The sequence below is a fragment of the Neodiprion virginianus genome, chromosome 4 (genome assembly GCF_021901495.1).
Source record: "Neodiprion virginianus isolate iyNeoVirg1 chromosome 4, iyNeoVirg1.1, whole genome shotgun sequence".
Classification (NCBI taxonomy): Eukaryota; Metazoa; Arthropoda; class Insecta; order Hymenoptera; family Diprionidae; genus Neodiprion; species Neodiprion virginianus.
In genome coordinates, this window is record NC_060880.1 from 28,021,650 (window position 1) to 28,041,446 (window position 19,797).

The 19,797-nt window shown below is 40.8% G+C and overlaps 1 protein-coding gene and 1 long non-coding RNA gene across 5 annotated transcripts in view; one reads left to right on the top strand and one right to left on the bottom strand.

Moving 5' to 3' along the window:
* LOC124303534 (uncharacterized) overlaps positions 1 to 19,797 on the bottom strand; it is a 171,775-nt gene that overhangs the window by 98,564 nt on the left and 53,414 nt on the right. The window lies entirely within an intron of this gene.
* LOC124303536 (uncharacterized) lies at positions 6,835 to 18,268 on the top strand. Its single transcript, XR_006907931.1, has 3 exons — positions 6,835 to 6,844; positions 11,758 to 11,759; positions 18,130 to 18,268. It is a non-coding gene; the product is annotated as an uncharacterized LOC124303536 (long non-coding RNA).

A 19,797-nucleotide genomic window follows, 5' to 3' on the forward strand; every position in this document is an offset into this window, starting at 1 on the left:
TGAAAGATGCGAACGATAAAAGTATGGCTGTGTAAAGTAGGTACGCGAAAAAAAAAAACTACATAATCTTTGAACTATGTTTATCGTTTCAACTTTGAAAGAGACTTTAGAATTTTTTTTCTCACTTTTTTCCATTTTAACGCAACATAGTTTTATAATGTACAATTTCGATACGAAATATGGATATAAGTGAAAGGTGAAGGAATTTTCGTTTTTTTTTTCTTCCTCATATCGATTCAAAGATGGTCGGAAACATTGAAAGTCTGCTCGAATTCAAGAGCAATTTACATAACGTAAGTCAATTCGATTCTCTCCTGCCGCCTTACATCCGATAGCTGTGTAAGAGATATACTTTGAATTGTGCCTATAGGCGTGCACCCGTGTGCATGCACGTATAGATACACCGATGCATGTATACATATGTATGTATGTATACGCATATATTGCAAAAAAAAGACGCAGTCTAAAGCTCGGGACATCCAGGGACGCTTGTGCCTTGAGAATAAAGCGCGTGTGACTTGTTTCTTGATCTTAGATGCTCTTCGGGGACCGGCTAAGTCACCTGGGGGAAATACGGTAGCGTAATGGGGTTCCCTTTTTATTTTTATCATTTTTGTTTTTCTCTTATACATATACATACATATATATGTATATAAATACATAGATCTACGTGCATGTATATATTTATCTATTCGTTTCTCACCATTCTTTGTTCGCGAAAGTGGAAATATGAAAGAACGACACCGCATACCTAAGGATCATGGTTCCGGCAACGATGCGTTACACTTTTTTAACGGATCGGAGAGGGCGATGAACGGAAACAGAAGTAAACTGGAGAGAATAAATTTACACAAGTAACCTTAGAAAGTTATAGGCGTGTAGAGAACTAGCGATAAAACTGCAGTCTTGTTTGCGAACTTATGAAAGAGTAGCTGCGGTGACTGTTGCACCCGGCGCTGATGTGAATGTACCGTCGGCTGCACCGCCGCAAAAATTTTTTCACCGCGTAGCAAAATTTCACAATCAGCTCGACAGTTTAAAACTCATTCAATGCAGACACCAAGCATTCATACGTGATGTATGACAGAGATATACATACATGGGGAATTCCATACGGTTTTACTCTCGAATGCAACCATACGTATTTTTTGTTTCTCGATGCTAGTCTCTGAAGAGATGTCAGAAGCCGTTTATCATCGGATTTTCTGACGGATTTGAGAAATTTCAAAAATTACACAAAACGCCTTATCAAAATTATACCTGAATATTTGAAAAGCTTACAAAAAGTGCAGTGTCCAATTCCTGAGCTCAAAAGTTATGAATTATTTACTACCATTAGAACTCAATTTATTGTTCCAGATTTTTCGGGACGGTTTGAGATAATCTGACTGTGAGATAAAAATTATGTAAAATTTTCAAAAAAAAAAGGAACTACCTTACGTAGGGTTTCTCTAAATTCGTAACGGTAGATATTGTCGAGAAACAAAAATATACGGGTCATTGTACTCCAGAGTAGCATCGGATACCTACCTTATACTATACTCTAATTGTAAAGTTACAAGAAAATTGCCAATAGCGATGATTCGAGGCTCCAGACGAAATCTCATGAAATCCCCCGTACATGCATGCGAAGAAAAAAAAATTACCAAGTCTACTTTCATCCGATATTTGTTGACCCTGATCTCGTAAAGTTTAGAACTCTGTAAGGACTCATCACTCGTCGAAAAATGCGTGTAAAGAATTGGTCGAGACGGGCGTTCAAGTTGAGTAGATACATCAGGCGACCGTAGAAGGTAAGGGCAAGACATCGGAATGTCCGGACTGACTGAGTGGTTGTAAAATTTTAGTGGAAAAGTAACCGGCACGAGGGATGTTCATTTTGAAATACGAGAGGCAATAAACGTATATATCATCACGGGACGGCAATATATTTGTGCGTAGAAATGTCCGGGATGCAGTTGACGTGATCCCTGCAATCGAGGTTGACAATGAGATCTCTCGACGGTTTTTTACTGCAAGAAAACGTGGATGCTTCCCTGAGACACGGGGCTAAAGGAGAAGAAGAAAAATAGGAAGAGAATGTAAGAGAGTCCCTTGGAGAGCATCGGCGGTGCAAAAACTAAATCGAGATATTAACTTTTCAACGCAGTCTGACCATTTCGATAAATTTCGAGGTAGGTTAGGTGAGGGAGGGCGCCGCGGTGAATTTACGGATAAGTTTAATTATTCAAGAGTTACCTCCGTTCCAGTAGCGCGAGTCAAACGATTCGTCGTCGAAAGTTGCGACTCGAGTCGCGACTCCCGCGATACTCGTGAGTCGCAGACCGATGCGTGTGTATTATATTACAGGCGACGACGACACGCGTGTGTCAAACAGCCCTGCACGTGGATGAATGGGCGAGAAAGCCGTCCCTCTCCTCCTTCGCCAGAGGTGCTTTTTACGCGTCCGGAAAATGCCTCTTCGGGGACCCGGGATCCCCGCTTCTTTCTCCCCCTCTCGATTCTTCGCGTCTTTTGCGCCGTGAGAGGCTGCTGCTACTGAGGCGGAGTTTTACATTTTTAAAACGTTTAATACGTAATAAACTGAGAAAAGCCTTGATTTCTCCGTTTACGCCTGCCACGACTGTAATCTCCTAGGGGCTGAAAACAGAGTTTTATACCCTTCCCTCTCTCTTTCCCTCAACGCTTCGTTACAGGAGAATTAGGAATCAACCGATCGCCTTTGTAGGTATAAGGAATATCTGAAGAAGTTGGAGTTTCGTATAATAGTTTTCATATTCGCCCTCACTGCACCCAAATGGCAATGGTCACATAAGTATCGCAAATATCATAGTACAGAGTATTTAATAACCGACGAAATGGCACTAGGTAGAACTCTTCGACATATATAGAAAAAAAAAAAAAAAATGGCGACCTACGAACGAAATGCGGTAAAATGTTACAACTGACCCCGACCTTGGGGCAGTTCTTAATTCAAATCAAGTTTTAATTGAACTCGGAGGCTCAGTTTTTGATTAAATTGTTACGACGCACCTGGAAGAACTGTTACATCTAACACCGGATGATTTTTCCAACTAAAAGGTCGAAATTTCGATCTTTTTCTCGAACCGAAAACTTGAAGAGCCGTGAAACCTGTCACGAAAACATTCAATCAATCGTATAAAAAAAATATATTTGATATACAACATATAAATCTAGATATCTGTGTTAAACTGCAAGCGTAAAAATTTACTTTGGGCCCGAAAATATCAATTCACTACTCTAAACGCGTCTGCGTACCGCGGTGAAGTGCGGCGTACCGATAAGCCAATTGGAACTTGTTACACACTTCGTATGTTACCGGGATACGAACGCATTTACCACACTTCGAGAGATATTCGCCATGTTATAACTGACCCCGGTCCTACTCAGCTTTGATTTGTCGAAATAACCTGATCACGTTGGTACCGCACACTGATGAAAGGCTGCAGCTTTCCCCGATGAACACTGGACGCGACGCTGGTGTTGCAATTGTGACTGTGCGTTTCGAGCAACTGCTAACTAACAACAAGTACGTCTTTGGTGAAAAAGAGGGGGACAGAGTGGACTGAGAATAACGACGGAATAGGATTATTACGCTAACAATGGCAGGGAATGAAATTTAATCGGCTCGAGCCAAATACCACAATAATTTCTATAAAAACGTACGATAGCGCTAATTGTAAGCCGCCGATGAAACGCCAGCTAGCAAACGGATCAAAATTACGCACCATCAAAGAAATCATTTTGTTAAAATCTTCACGCGTTTCATTCCGTTTGACGTAGTCTGCAGACTCGTCGATTCGAACGACGCAGTTTTTCGCCTCTCGTCTCATCACCGAAGTGAGCTTTACTTTATGTAAATGCACGACGAAATTATATGTAAGCTGTTTTCTTCGGATTTTTGACGACGAAGTTACCCAAAAGTTTGAGCAGTTCGCTCACAGCGGTTGCGAATACTTTTCGTATACATGTACCGACCAATTGCAAAGCATTTGTTATTCATTTAAAAGAATTTTCTCCTAAAACGTCATTCAACAAAAAAGTTACAAATTATCTTCACTCAATAACTCGAATTATACGACCGACAATAAGAGGGGGATAGCGTTTTAAAAAACACATTACAGACGGAATACCGAAGTCTGCTTTACAAGTTATCAGTGAAAAAACGTGCCACTCGACATTTCAAGCGTATCGAAAATCAACAAATTCAGTAAAGTCGATACAAATATTACCAAGGTAAAAAAAAGCTTTCAAAAAAACAGCCGTATAAGTTGGTCTAGGATGTGTATACACTACATACGGTTCAATATGAGATGCAAAAAAGTAAAACTTGAAAAAAAGAGAGACGAATGTAAGAAATACGCAGGTATACCTAAAAAGCGAGTCAAGCTGCAGATCCGTATCTTTATTTTCTCCTGCACAGGTTCTTGGCACAAAGGTGATATAAGCATGGTCTGGCAGTAGATGGCGAGTCGAGGGTAAAGAAAGTCAAAAATCAAGATAGCCACGCGCTAGCGAAACGTTGAATATAGAATACCTGCGCACTGAAGTACGATGAAACTTGATAAAGCGAGGAAATGGAGAGGCGCGTGAAAACTAAGAAGATCTTCTAATCTTATTAGGCGGGAAAATAGTCCCGCGATCACTATGTCGCGTCACATGTACAGTTTCGGTAACGAAGCAACGTGTAACCAGAAACGCGGAGGGCGGATAGGTCGAGGCTTCACGGTCGAAAATCACTCCCCGTAAGTTCGCGATCCTTGAAATTTGAAACAAAAAGATACAGCACGTCAAGTATAACGATGAGACGCGGTCGCTTCGTTCCTCGGCTATGCCGGGGTTCCGGGAACATCAACTTTGCAAACCTCACCATCTCCCAAAATGTCGCATCTCTCTCTTTCTCTCTCTGTCAGAGTTGTCAAAGTATACCTCATTTTCGAACTTCACATATTTTTCGCTTTTAGAACTTTTAGACTTCAAATAAGTTGAATTCATTTTTAATCGTTCAAACGATGTGCGAATAGTGAGATTACTTTCTGCCGAGGTTTCCTTTTTTTTCCTCTTCTTACCAATTCAGCCTACATTCAAAACTCGTGTAATTTTTCATAAAATTTCCCGCTTTGTTGCCTGTTTTACCGCGTGTTTCTCCGTGCCTACGTAACACCGCGTTGCGGTCTCTCCTCTTTTCCCTCACCCTCTCCCTTTGGCCGCAGACTCTCTGCAGGAACTAAAAACCTCCAGATCCTCGGTCGGGCAGCACCAAGCAGCGTCACATACTTTACTATATCGACCGACGCCTCTGCCCCAGAGAAACGGAGGCGGGAAAGGAGGGAAGCTAGAAGCTGGAAGCTGCAAGCTAGAAAGGGTCTCGGCTACCCTTAACCTACTCCGACCCGAGGGTCCCCCCCCCTCTCTCTCTCTCTCTCTCTCTCTCTCTCTCTCTCGCAGCCCTCGAGGCGTCACTGGGTGACCGGGACGCCGCGACGGGAGGGTTCAAGACTCGACCGAGGTGACGGAGCTGTCTGAATTCCACGCGTCGACTTTCAACTCTCGTACCTACCTACCTCACCCCCCCCCCCCCCCCACCGCCCGGCCCTCCACCCCCAACCGATCCCCGCGACGACGGCGTTTTCGCCTTCTATCAACCCCCTCCCGCCCGATCCTCGCATGCTCTTTGTTCTCCCCGACATCCCAGCTGCGACAAGTGTCATGGGTAGTACATACTTGGATCTGAGGGTGTATTTTTATCAAGGAAAAGAGTCGTTTAGCTTGGTGAAAATTATAACTTGTCGAAATGTCAAATTAGCAATTTTACAAAAAAAAAAAAAAAACGCTTGTACCGATGCTACGGCTGTACTGTGATAAGTACCGGATTATATTTGGCAAATTTTAACGTGGAGTAGTATGAAGTGAAAAAAAAAAAAAAAAACGACGCGTATTGTGGGTATATTGTATGAAAAGGAAATTTCAGAATAAAGATTTTAAGGAAAAATATTTCGTCGATTTTTTCCTTCGTCTTCTTTGACGACGTTTAAAGTTCTACTTGACTTTAGTCTGATTGAACCCTATTCGAGATATTCTGAGAATTGATAGGTAACGCGCGGCAAAGATTTCTACTTCAGAGTCGAGGAGAGGCGCCTCAATCCACTTACCGACAACTCATTTGAATAATAGACGTAAAACGATGAGGTTTTTTTTAATCCTATAAAACATGGCGTGAAGGTGTCGTGTATAAGTATTAGAAACGGAGCATCGGAGAACTCAAGATTCACTTTGTATAATGCAACTGTTTCTTTTAGCTTTTAATAAATCTTGAAAATTTTAGTGTCCAAGTCTCTCCTCAAAAAAAGAAATAAACGGTGCAGCAAAAGTTTATAAACTGCAGCTGAAGTCAGTCGAGTTGAATTTATGTGAAAGAACATCTTTTCAACTTTGGAACGAAAATTCGAAACCGATGACTTCCAAATATTCTGTAACAGCATAATGTTTGACAAGTTTCGCAAAATCGAATTAATTTTTTTATAAATTTCTGACACATATTTGCCTCGCCTCTGTGTTAGTTGTTAAAAAAAAAACACTGTGTGAATTATAATGATGGATTGTAACTAAATAACATGCATTTTGTATATTTGTTTTTTTAATTGACCCTGGTAACGAAAAAAAAAAAAAAAATTCCAATCGCAGGATAATTTCATTTTCTTTAACATACATGAGACAGTGGAAATTACACGTTGAGAAAACGGCCGTATGAAACAAAAGTGCAGCTTTGATGCCAGCGGTGAAATCATGAATTCGTTACGTTTTTGTTTTTAGGCTCTTCCGAGTTGTAGTTTTTCGTGACTTCAAATTGTAAGTCACATGTTTCATCTGATCAATAGAAAATTACATACGTGTAGAGAACTCGAGACGGAATGAATTTCGACTACGGACACACACGTGTCTGGCAGTATAAATATAAATATATATTTTTATAGGTACCTAAACGTATACGGAATAGTCTCGATTTCCGTTTCACTTACGGATCTCATTGCCGAGCTGTTGAAAACAGTCAACCTGGAGTAGCGATGACAGGCATTTGGAACAAGACGTCAAGCCAAATGTGATTTAATGGACCGCTGTCACTTTGGCATGGTTGGCCAGTCGAATCACGCCCTGAACTGCGTCGGGCCGCGTGCTTTTTTCTTGATTGATAGCTCGCTGACAGATCCCATCGTTTCCATTCGATCAAAGGAATTGTAATCGCAGCTCGAGAGAGAACGAAAGAAAGAAAAAAAAAAAAAAAAGAAAGAAAGAAAGAGAGCTGCACGCGCAAAATTTTCAATATCGCTAAAATTCTTCTGCTCAATCAGAATCGTTTCAGAAATTGGAGATGAGTCGCGTCTGCGATTAGCAAGTTTCAACCTATGGATCCGATTTTTTTCGAATCCAATTATCTTTCACCGATACGATCACTGCGCCAAGTCCTATCTATGATGCTTTCTCAAAATCTTAATATCTCCGACCGATTTAGGGGCTTAGAAAATTACATTTGCGTTGACAAACATACATATGCGCGCGTATGTGTGTGTGTGTGTGTGTGTGTGTACCTCAGACGTGAATAAAATGTCGATCGATGTACACATGTAAGCGATAAATGGAATTCCAAACATATCTATGCGTGTATATGTGAAGCAGAAAATATTCAGGTCACACTTTTGGTCCCTGCCGATTTCGCAGTTATACTTCAACGGGAGAATTTTTTTCCTTACGCGTGTTTGGAAGAAGGTAAAAGGAAACGGAAAATAAAAATAAAGAAGGACAAGGAATAAAGAACTGTCGGCATACCTGCCGCTACACCGAGTCCCCGATTACTGATCAAAGGGAACCCGCGATTCGATTCGATTCCGTATGTACAACTTAGACAACCGAGAAATGTACCGGGAACAAAGCTTTGTCCGTCTCCATCCGTCCGTTTGTTTCTAACGAATTCTGAACCGGAATTTTTTGGCGTGTGCAATACCTTCGAAACGTATATGTTTAAAATACACCTAAGCCAGCTATTATCGTACAATCGCTGAAAGGGAGAGTAAAAAAAAAAGGCAAACATGCTTACAAAAACAGTGATTGATCAATACGAGAAGGTCATTTATGTATTACACGCCAAATAATGTGCATCGGAAATAATTTCAGAAAAATTAAAAAAAAAAAAAAAACGATATCGTAGCAAATTTGCAAATTTGCTAAATCGTTAAAACTTAAGCCGAGTATAAAAGGATTAGGTAATCGGGTAGAGGTAAAAATGAACGAGCGACACGAAAGGGTGCGGAGAAGATAGAGGAGAATGAAATTTGAAAACACACGTAAACCACGATAAGGTCAGAAGCTTGAAGAAAGACGGAAAAAAAGTATCACGACTATCGGCACTCGATCGCTTCCTCGTAAGTGTTACATCAATTTATACAAGCTTAGTGTTAAAAGCTTTTGTCTAAAAAGGCTATTCATTTATCCGTGAGAATGAAATTGGGTGGGAGATTATGATTGCCGGAGGGCTGCAAGCACCGAGATGAATCGAAGAAAAATTTCCGTTTGCTTTCTTGTTTTCTGTTTTATTTATTTTTATTGTCTTTTTTTCCACATTTTATTTCCAACAGAAGAACGATTCGGGGATGAAAAATTCTGTCGTCGAAAGCTCGAAAAGGCAGAGAAAAAAATTCGATGTCAAGCTGCAATATATAGCGGTGTGGACAAGGACAAGGCCTAAGGCGAAAGAAGGCAATAATGGATCGTGAGTGAGGAGGAATCCCCGCCGATCCGAAAGTAGGAAGGCGGAGAGACGTAATTCGGTATTTGGTTAGACGCGCAAACAGCAGAAAGAGAATTCCAGAAGAGTGTGGCGGCGGCTGTCAGGCGGTGAGAGAGGAGCTGAGCACAAAGTGGGGATCCCTTATTGGTTCTTTAAAGAAAACAACTCGATTTCTCGAAGCGAGAAAGAAAGGAAGAAAAACGCCTAAAAAGTTTTTCCGATCCTTGCAGAAACTGTACGCCCTCTAAGCTTTTTAGGCTCGGAGGGGTGGGGGGGGCAGTTCCAACCTGTTTACACAGAGTTAGAGGCAAACCAGCGTAAGTAACTGACGATTCAACAACACTACCGTTCCTCCGGCTTCCGCCTGTCCCTCCAACCCTTGGGGGTAGCAGGAATAAAAAAAAAATCTCTGGCCGAGGGGGAGGGACAGAAAATCTCGCCTTTAAGGGAGCGGAACGAGAATGATTTGGGGCGACGGCATGCGGTGTTTAATTTAATTTTTCATAGTCATTTTCTATCAAACGAATTGGCCGATTTTCCTATACGAGGAGAATTCAGTGGATTTTTTGTTTTAACAAGCTTTACATTATACGTACCTAGATATCAATCGTATCTATCGACTTTATTAACCATTTATTTTTCGACTAAGCGATATTCGAGCCGGCTGATTGACTCTAAAATCTTTACTGTCTAACAATAAGACACAATGTTATGGCAACCTGCTTGACATCGCGCGAAGCTTCTATGAACAAATAAAAGAAACATGGATTGGTCTGAAATAACTGAAAATCAGCATAAAATATTTTAAATTCGCAATGATTAAAATCATTGTACAAGTCATCGCGTATTTAACCAAAGTGCAAAAAATCGTTCCAAATTCCGGAAGATTTCAAATTACGTATCACTGTCTAAAACTTCGGTCGGGTTGATCAGTATACGAATCAGAAATATCGAATTCGTCCAAAATCGTGAAATCGCAGTCGCAGCTGTTGCAGAGTAGTATAAAGCTGCATCTATCCAAGTGGAACTGCAGAGCAGCCGGAGCATCGAAAGAAAGACAAAACACGCTTAGCGAGGCGCGAAGGCTTTTAACTAAACACGTTAAACCCTAAAGTCCCTAAACCGTCGAGGACGCGGAAGAAAGTGTACAGACCTATACATATATACATACCTACATGTAATGCGAAGGGTGGGCCTAGTCACAGCTCGGCAAAGCGATATATTATCTTTGAAGTTCGGTATATGTTACACGGATGCAAAGGAGCTGAGCAGAGGGAAGAAAGACGGAAAGAAGGATACAGGGATACGCGAGTCGCCAAGGCAGGGAAAAGTCTTAAATTCTTCTAATTGTTTCCCCGTTGACTTTTATCGTCTATAGAGAGAGGCATTTCGGTCGGGCCGTTTCACCTTGCCTAAACCGCGTGTCTTCGTATAGACAAGAGTTTTAGATAAAAATGTAAATGCTTATTTATTGAAACGAGGTATCCCGCCGCGCAGCGAACCGACGTACAAACGGGCAACCAACTCCCCAGGTATCGATTCGATATTGAAAATAAATAGTCTCGATCATTATACGACAACGGCAAACGAAACTGTACCTATACGCAATTATTAACGAACAGGACGGAGAAGATTAAAGAAAACGAGTATGAGAACCGTGATACAGAATACAAGGGAATGTATGAGGACTGATTACGAAGATTTAGACGGAGGATTATCTCGAGGTTCATTTCTCATTGTTTCATCATCGCGTGACCTAACCAACGAACCGACCGACTGACCAACTATCCCCGTGTACTTCGGGCATTTAATGAACACGCCGCTTCCCGGACGTTCAGGTAAGCATCCAGCCATCTATGCTAACGAGGGTTTGAAATTCGAACTATAAAAGAATAAGAGGAAATGGACGGATAAGAAAAAAATAAAAAACATGGAAAAAAATATCGGGAGGGAAAAAATCAACAACGATGGTGAAAAACAAAATGAAAATAATCACGCATACAGGCACGCGCACACACGCCGCGTCACGATTCACTCGGTAATTCTATCCCACCGTCAACGGTTTACCATTTCCATCGTGCAGCGTGATGTACCTTACAGGTATACGTACTTGCACAATTCAACCATCGTCCAATTAAAACCTGCTGCTAATAAAAACACTGTGAAACAAATTACGGGAAAAAAAAATAAGTAAAATAAAGCATTAATTTATGTTACACACGATAAAAATTGGTGAAATCAAATTGTATCTATAGTCCTAAGACAAGCTCCTTTTTGCAATGTTTAGAAACAGGTAAGGTAATAAAAATCTTGAAAAGATGTTTTGTACCGATCATGATATAATTATAAATTAATATATATTCCTTTTGTCATTTCTGGCTATTTACCCGTCAATTTTACAGGCCATGACTACTGCCGAGCGATTTGGCTGATCACATGATTTATTATATTAATAAAAACCCTCGCTTTAACCTGGTCAATGCGATAGAGGGTGAAGCACGTAATGTCGACAAAAAATCAGATCCACAGATAGAAACATACAGAGAATAACAATGGAAACAGGGAGAAAGGAGAGAAAGAAAGGTGGTATAAAAAGTGTAGCAACAGAAAATCCTCCTTCCGTCTAAGGTATAAAAATACACCTTTTTACTCCTGTATAAGTCGGTATATATATATATATATATATATATATACACTTATGCCAACATGTATATATACGCGCAAGCAATACCAGAGAAGAGAGGAACCGATTTGGCCGGGATTTAAGGCGATGTTCTTTTCCCGGAGATTTATTGCGTCCATTAGTTTTATTTGGTGCATCCAAGAGAGCCGATTCTAATCCCGTATAAGGACAGAAATGGGAAGAAGAGATACAGAAACAGAGAATCAGTTCGAATGCCGGTGGACACGAAATAGGGAAGGTATGCTTGTATTGGTTGTATAACTTGGGGTAGTCGTTTTTCATTGTTAAAAAGACACGAGCCAATGGAATTAAACGAGCGAACTGAAGACAAAATTGTTGTATCCAAATAAAACCGAACAAATGCAGTGAATAAATTTACATTCCATCGTCTTCTTCATCGTCATATATTTTCCGTTCATCTTTTCCACTTCTACTCTTTTAGCCATCGAAAATCATCGACTTAGGAAAGTTGGAATTTGTGATGAAAAATTAATACGAATGTTAATCACAGGGTACTGAAATATCGTAAACGTACAGAGACTTGAACGAAGTTAATTCAATCCAATTCACTTGTTTCAACGACGACGTAATTTTCATACGTACATCTATACCGTCGACGCTTTGAACTTTTTCCCCCTGTTTCAACATTTCCGTTTTCTTTTGTTTCCTCGGTAATAAACGAAGAGCGAATAAATACCTTTAGACTTTGATCTTTTGGGTTGATCTTCTCGATCATATTCATACTTGATACTTTTTTACTCTGTTTTTAATTCCCCGCTGATATGATTTTCTTCTCCGTTTTCTTCTCGAATTAATCGAGCAAAAATTAACTCTCGGAACGGAGACGCGGAGCGGAAATAACGGCCGGGTACTTGTTGAAAACTTTTTTTAAGCTTCCAGGAAGCTGATTTTTCGTTTCAATGCGGAATCTCTCATCAAAGTTCAGAACAATTATACTTGAAGCGCGAACAAAATCCAAAAAGCAGCTCTGTACCTACACATCTATATACCGATAACATTGCATATATCGATTGCAAAAGGCATTCTCCTTTCCTTAAGCGAAGCGTTCTAACAATCGTACATTGGTTTGTACAGGCAAATATTGTTGAGGAACAGCAACGTGGAATGTTTTTTCTTGGCGGTATGATTAGGCACGAAATAATTAAAGTAGAGTAAAAATACTGGCAAATAAAACAAAAAAAATAGATGCAGTAAAAGTAAAAGTTTGCAACCAGGGTACAATACGTTGTTAAATATACACTCGCACGCAAAATTGTACGTACAATTTATTTATTGACAAAATAATAACATCAAAGAAACATGATAACACGTATATAAAAAAAAAAAGAAAAACAGACGAAAACTTGTAAGGAGATTTTTCTATCCTCAACCATCAATCGCCCAGCTCATTAATTAGCGAACCATCGTCGCGCTCAATTGACCAAACGACATGTTTTGGCTGCGTAGAGACGCGTGATGAGAATACGTATGATTTACCGAACCACCGCGATAATATTACGCGCAGGAGTTTCATTATTTGCCAAAGCGTATCCCCGTGTATACGCACATGCATTAAGTTTGCGCAAGGCAAGAATCACCCCTAAAAATTACAATTCTGGTTAATCGCCCGTAGCACAGGCTTATGGTTATGGGGTAACAGGCCCATTATGTGAATCCACGGCAAGGCTGGACGGAACATAGAACATGGAACACGGAACGCGGAACGCGGCGGCGTACGAAACGCGCAAGCCCCGTGTGGGTATAAACAGCCAGCGAACAACCCACCACCACGTGTACGGGAAGTATGCAGTGCCAACCCCGCACCTACACACATGTAAAAAAAAAAAAAAAACTATGCGAGTGTGTGTGCATACGACAGGCGTATATACGCTACTCCTCAATACGCCACGCGCTCGCGCAATGTAGCCGTAGGGGGTGGCGGATATGGGGTCACGTTGTATTGGCTGTCAGCTCGTATACCAGAAGCAACGGTACTAGGCACTCCTGGTATATCGGTAGGTGTGTATACATGTATAGTCGCATACTTTCATGCGTTCACATGCGGGGCGATGGAAAATATCCCCCACCAAACCGACCAAACGTGGACCTATGATTGTCATTTTTATACCCGCGTATAACAGAGTATACTACATGGAATCTATGTCTTGTAAGTATTATTGATATGTAGGAATATTAGGGCGCGGAAAAGGGAACTTTTTTTTTTTTTTCTTTTTTATTCACACAATATCAAGTTGCTCGATACAGGATCTGACGGTTGTTTTTCTTCTCTTTGTATAATACTTGTGACTCCCTCGGTTCTGATAGTTTTTATACGAAAATTAATACGATCAACACTAGGAGGCTGGCTTGCTACCTCGAATCAATTCAAGTCGTTTAAATTCATTCAAATCCACCTTAATAAGTCACATGAAGCCAATAGCATTTGGGTGAAATCAATCGGTAACACTTTAGAAATCCAACAAGTCACAGTAAACAAACATTCCGAAATAGACGAAACAAAGAAAAGAAATGTACTCTCTTCAATGATCGTTGTTTACGTATGACTGTTTCTAGTATAACGAGAACGCTGCAAACCTGAGACAAGATTTGATTTTCCACCAACTCGGCTGCGTAACAATAATTGGGGCGACATTGATACCACCTCGAGTATCCTTTTTGTTTCTCGGATACCGACTCGGCAGGGTCGGCGAACGACATCCTCTGAGAATAAGGACATAAGGAAGAGAAAAGGCAGATCTTTGATCTCGGCGTTTCGCCTATAAGCGCGATATTCCATTAACCGGGGGGTTGGAGGAGTGTGGGGATGTCGTACGGTTCTGGCCTTTGGCTGACGTCCACGTCACCACGTGACGACGACACCAGTGGAAGACGTCCCGTCGACAAACTCGGTTACACGGTTATCAGCCTAATCACGGTGGATCTCATTCGATATATATGTGTGTATATATACACGTACACTGACTTTGCCGTAGATAGCCGGGACCTTCCTACGTGCGCCTCTCTAGTATTCGACATCTTCTTCTTCTTCTTCTTCTTCTTCTTCTTCTTCTTCTTCTTTTTCACCAGGGTTATACTCGGTGGGAGCAATATAGAGAGAGTCGTCAATGTAGGAAAGATTTATGACAACAATCTGTGAGTAACGACGACCGGGGTACCCAGATCGCAATTAGTATTGTATGGCCCTTTGTATTCTACCCATCTAATTCTCTTGGTTCAAACGCAGAGCGGCACTAGTGCAATGCGCATTGTGCGACGAGGAGTATGCGTGCGTGGGAAAATCTTTCTTTGCGCTGTACAACGTTGTAAAATTGTTAGATTAAATGACTTTTATGATAATAGAGCAATGCCTTAAATTACACGTAAAATGATCTACGCATATATTACGCTGATCGCGAATGAATATCTGTAGGTACCTGTAATACCCGCTGCACTGAAAAAAGACTTGGTCTGACGTTGATTCGTACGATATTTAAAGGAACGATCACGTCACATCCGGAATACACTTTTCGTTGTACGAAACTTTTCAAACTACGACCATTTCCGTTCTTAAAATGGCTATACTAGACATCTCGAGTCTTGAAAAATTGTTCAAGCTTAACGGTTACTCGTGAACATCTTGATGAGGTATAGACGCGTGCGTGTGCGTGTGTAAGTTTGTGTGTGTGAGTTTGCGCGTGCGCGTGCACGTTTGTCTTCTTGACATCGATCTGGATGCAATTTTTACAATGTACCCTTGCCGTCATTAACGTTGAATGGTGAATGTGAATGGTGGCGCTTTGTAATTTCAGGGTAAACCATTTTATAATGTTCCTTCAACGACGATAAAATAAATCACCTTTCGGTGTATGCACCAAAACTTGTGCAAAATCAAATTTTCAAGTTCTACATTCGTCATCCGGAAAATGTATTTGAACAGGCGATATTAATAGGATATTAATTTTCCAAATAATCCAATGAACCATTGATATCGGTTTTGATGCGCACATACACACACACGCTAAATATAACTTCAATCTGCTGCAAGCACAGTCAACCGAGCTTTGCATGATTTTTTGTTAATCGATGTTGACAAAAATTATATTACACATATTCTACATGCTTCGCAACGGATTTCGATAATACACTTTGATACATTCGTGCAATTGAATTTCTTCACCAATTAATATCACTGTGCATATTATACAATACGTATACATGCATATAATATAAAAAGTTTACTCGATATTTCGTTATTTCATACACATTTTCGCCAATGCACATTTTGCGATATAAATTCGTTCATGAGAGAGAAGCGGGCGGTTTGCAAAATATAATTTCACGATATACTTTATATTGCAAAGTACGTTCAAATAAATGGAATTAGAATACAGGTACACATTTCACATCGGTGTATACATATAATACCTACATAATATTCCATTACGCCGAAAAGCCAGCAAGTCGCTGCGAAAACAATTTGCGTAGTTTGCATGTAAGTGCCTACATAAATCGTGCTGCATTGACATTGCCGCGAAAAATATTGTCCCGTTGCAGAAAAGAAATAAAAACTTACAAAATGGATATTTGCACAAATAACGTACAACACTGCGTATATAACAAGTACGCCTGAGTCACAAAAATGTATCAAATGTCGCAAATTGACCAATAAATTAATGATACATCGTATCCTCAATACCTGTAGAAGAGCTGACGTGGGAGGCGAGGGGCAAAAAATACACGTGCATACCATACATATTGGCCTTCGGGGGAATTCCACGGTCTGGAGGACATAGGTGGTGTATACATGAGCACGAGATATTACTAGAAATATTCTAAACATGTGCCCCGTCGAACAACCGAATATAATACTTCGGCTAATTAAAAACGGAACGATATATATTATATACGTACGTACACATATATGTCACCCCAAGAATTATATCTGACCGCAGCAAATTATGAAATTCCAAAATCTACCCCTGCATGCGAATAATATTGGTCCCTCTCGTCTCTAATTCCCTCTCTCTCTCTCTCTCTCTCTCTCTTTCTTGTCATCCCCTCATATTTATACCCACCGGACGTCGATCACTCTGCCATGACGGAACAATATTGCTGTCAATATCCCTCATAGGGGCGAAAGGAGGGATGGGGGGGGGGGGGGGGGGGGGGGGTGTCAAGTGAAGGCCACTAGGAACGACGCAGACGTACGCGTAACATGCAGCGTACCTAAATGTACTTGGGCGAGGAAACATGCGTGCAACACCATGGCGCGCGGTGCACACACCATACGTGGGCACATTCGCATTGACATACGTAGGTGTATCTGTGTGCGATACAAGACCTGTGACTATTATTATCATCATCATCGTTGTTGTTATTGTCGTTCCTATCATCATTGTCGACGGGATGCTGTCTAGCTGTCGGTGAATATGAGGACGGAAAGACCGCTATTAATTGTACGTTCGAAAGAGCCGGCCGTACGGATTTATACTCCAGCAAGCCAACCCAGCCCAACCCATAACTGGGCATATCACGCAGTACTCGCACTGCACATCGCGAGGTATACAGAACAACGGAGAAACCTATCCGTTATCGCATTCGGAAGTATACGCGGACCGCGTTGCGTTCGAATCCTAATGGGGTTGTTGTTCGTAATGGCGTTAAAAGCTCCGAGCGTGGATTTTAACGAGCTTTTCGTTGACCTTTCCTCCTCAACCTTTTCTACTACTCGGCGACATATTACACCCCGTCGCGGCGGGATCCCGGTATTAGGTAGAAGGTATATCCAATGATTTATAGATACCCGGGAATCATTAGGGATTCCCGCCGCGGCCGAAGGGCTGCAGCCTGGACGGTTCTGCAGGACCACGCGGCGGCCACTCGACTTGTACTGCACTCAGTGGCCGTACCCTCCTTCCTTCGTTCCTATCTTCCTACACCTACTCATGCAATCGTACCCATTGTGCTCTGTCGGTGCATGTTCTTTCCGGAGGGGAATTTTCACAACCTTACGTATACTTACTATACACATGGATAATTAATCAATATAAACGGCGGTTCCGTCAATGCTGCCGCTTCGCGTCACTCGGCACAATTACGGTGATTAAAGCTTTTGTGTCCGACCGATTCCCAACTTTATAAGTCGATATTTATTGGTGACTCAAAGACTCGGAAATATTGGACGCTTTTCTTTACCCCCGAGAAACTTTCTCTCACTTTTGTCAATATGCCGCGTTATTGGAATACAGAAATAACGAATTAGTAAAAACAAATATCTATAATTCAGAAACAAGGATACCACGAGCTTTGATTCTAATTTTGAATCATTTCAGTTTAACGTTCCAAAGTTATTAGAATATCTTTTATCGTTCCTCAGACATGCATATGATATAGATGCCAGACAAATTTTAACCATCTCAATTTTGCAGTTTGCAGACACTGACAAATTACTTTTGAATACAATTTCAATGTCGAATAACTTTTAGAGGAGTGAATTTCATGAAAAATGTTAAGAGACCTTTTGTGTAGAGCATCAAATTTCCCACAAAAATAATGGTTTGATCTATGAAAATATTGATTTTTCTGATAGTTACAAAAGTCAAAAATTCAAACAAAAATTTGAAAAAACAAATCAATGTTTAAGGCACGATTACAAGGAAACGGCTCGATCTACGTCAGTTTAGTAAGAGAGCTTTTTTGTAGGAAATTTAATTTCCTTCAAAAATATGGATTGTTGATATTTTTCAGATTGATAATTGACGGATTTTGGGTAAAAAAATGCGGTAACTGTTAAAAAATCAATAACTGTAACGATACACCCCTTAATATTGATATTAAGGGCTCAAACTTTCAGGATAATTTTTATTTGTCGTCATGAACATTGTGTTTACAGTACCATTAAAAAAAAATTCTTCGTTTTTTTTGGCCCAGTCTAATTAACATACATTCGAACTATTCTAGTCCAATGCCGTTATAGCGTCTTGTCATCTGGAAAAACTCTGATTACTACGAGTTTAACCTAAGAATATCTCAACGTAAGTATACCAGGCCCTATATGAGCTTGAATGTTAAAAATAATAATCATCACAGTGAAAATCATTATAGAAAACGGCTAAAAAAGCAATTTTTTTCTCTATTTGCAAAACAAAACTAACTCCCCATGATAATGAATTCATCATAATTTATATTGAGTTATTTAAAATGCATCTGGTTCGATTTCCGAGTACTAAACAAAATCAAAGAAATATAGAAATAAATTAATCCCCCAAAAACCTTTCACCAAGTACATTAAAATTGCGGTCATTACTGAAAGCATGATCGAAACTTTACCCTTACTTTTCACATCCTTCTGAAATCACACTGCTGCCACACTGGGGTCAGACTGAGCCTAAACTTATTCAACTACGAATGATAATTGTCTGTGAACAAATAAATAGAAGCAGTGCCCTGTATCTGTATCCCTGTACGTAATCGAGTCCCGCGTCGTACCAAACTGTTTTCATATATCAGACAAAGCGATGTTTCATACATCAGATCCGTTAACCAAAACTTTCGAGAAATAAAGTGAATACACGAGCGCGTCGTATGTCTGATTGGTTTGGCTTGAGGTGGAAATACAATAGATTAACGAAATCGCGGTGGTTCCAGACAAAGTTTTAAATCAAGATTTTGGGACGTTAGCCAGGCAACGCCGTTGCGGGGTACCGGATATTCTTCGTTGACGTCGTCATAGCCAGGCGTCTGCATCCATATTCGTACGATAGAGTGAAGATTAAGGGTGTAGGCGTCGAGGAAACCCGCTGAGTTATCCACGACTACGAGGAAAACAAAGAGGTCGGAAATCCTGGGAAAGAAAATATTTCTACGCAACGTCGTCTCGGCGAGAATTAAATCTCAGCCAGCGCAGCGTGACAATTGTTACACACAAGAATATATGCACGAGACGATTTATTCCCGTCGGTACGGTCTAAACTTGAGTCTTCGGAGCCGTCTGACCCATAACGGCAAATGGATACAAATACCGCGATCTGCTTTTCGAATGATTGTCCACGTGGATTATACGACAGAGAGAGAGAGAGATAACGAGGGAAGCCGAGAAGGCGGATCGGCAGCCATCCATCCTACAGAATGAGAAATAGGAAAAGACCGAGCGGCGTCATGCGACGTTCTCGTCCTTTCCCCAGCTTTTCAGTGAGATGTGGAAGCTAGCCTGCAGGAACCCTGTATTTTTTGGCAAAGAGGTCAGCAGGCGAGAGAGGAAAGGAGAGGAGAGGAGAGGAGAGAGATTTTCTGCTATGGGAGGAGGAGGGTG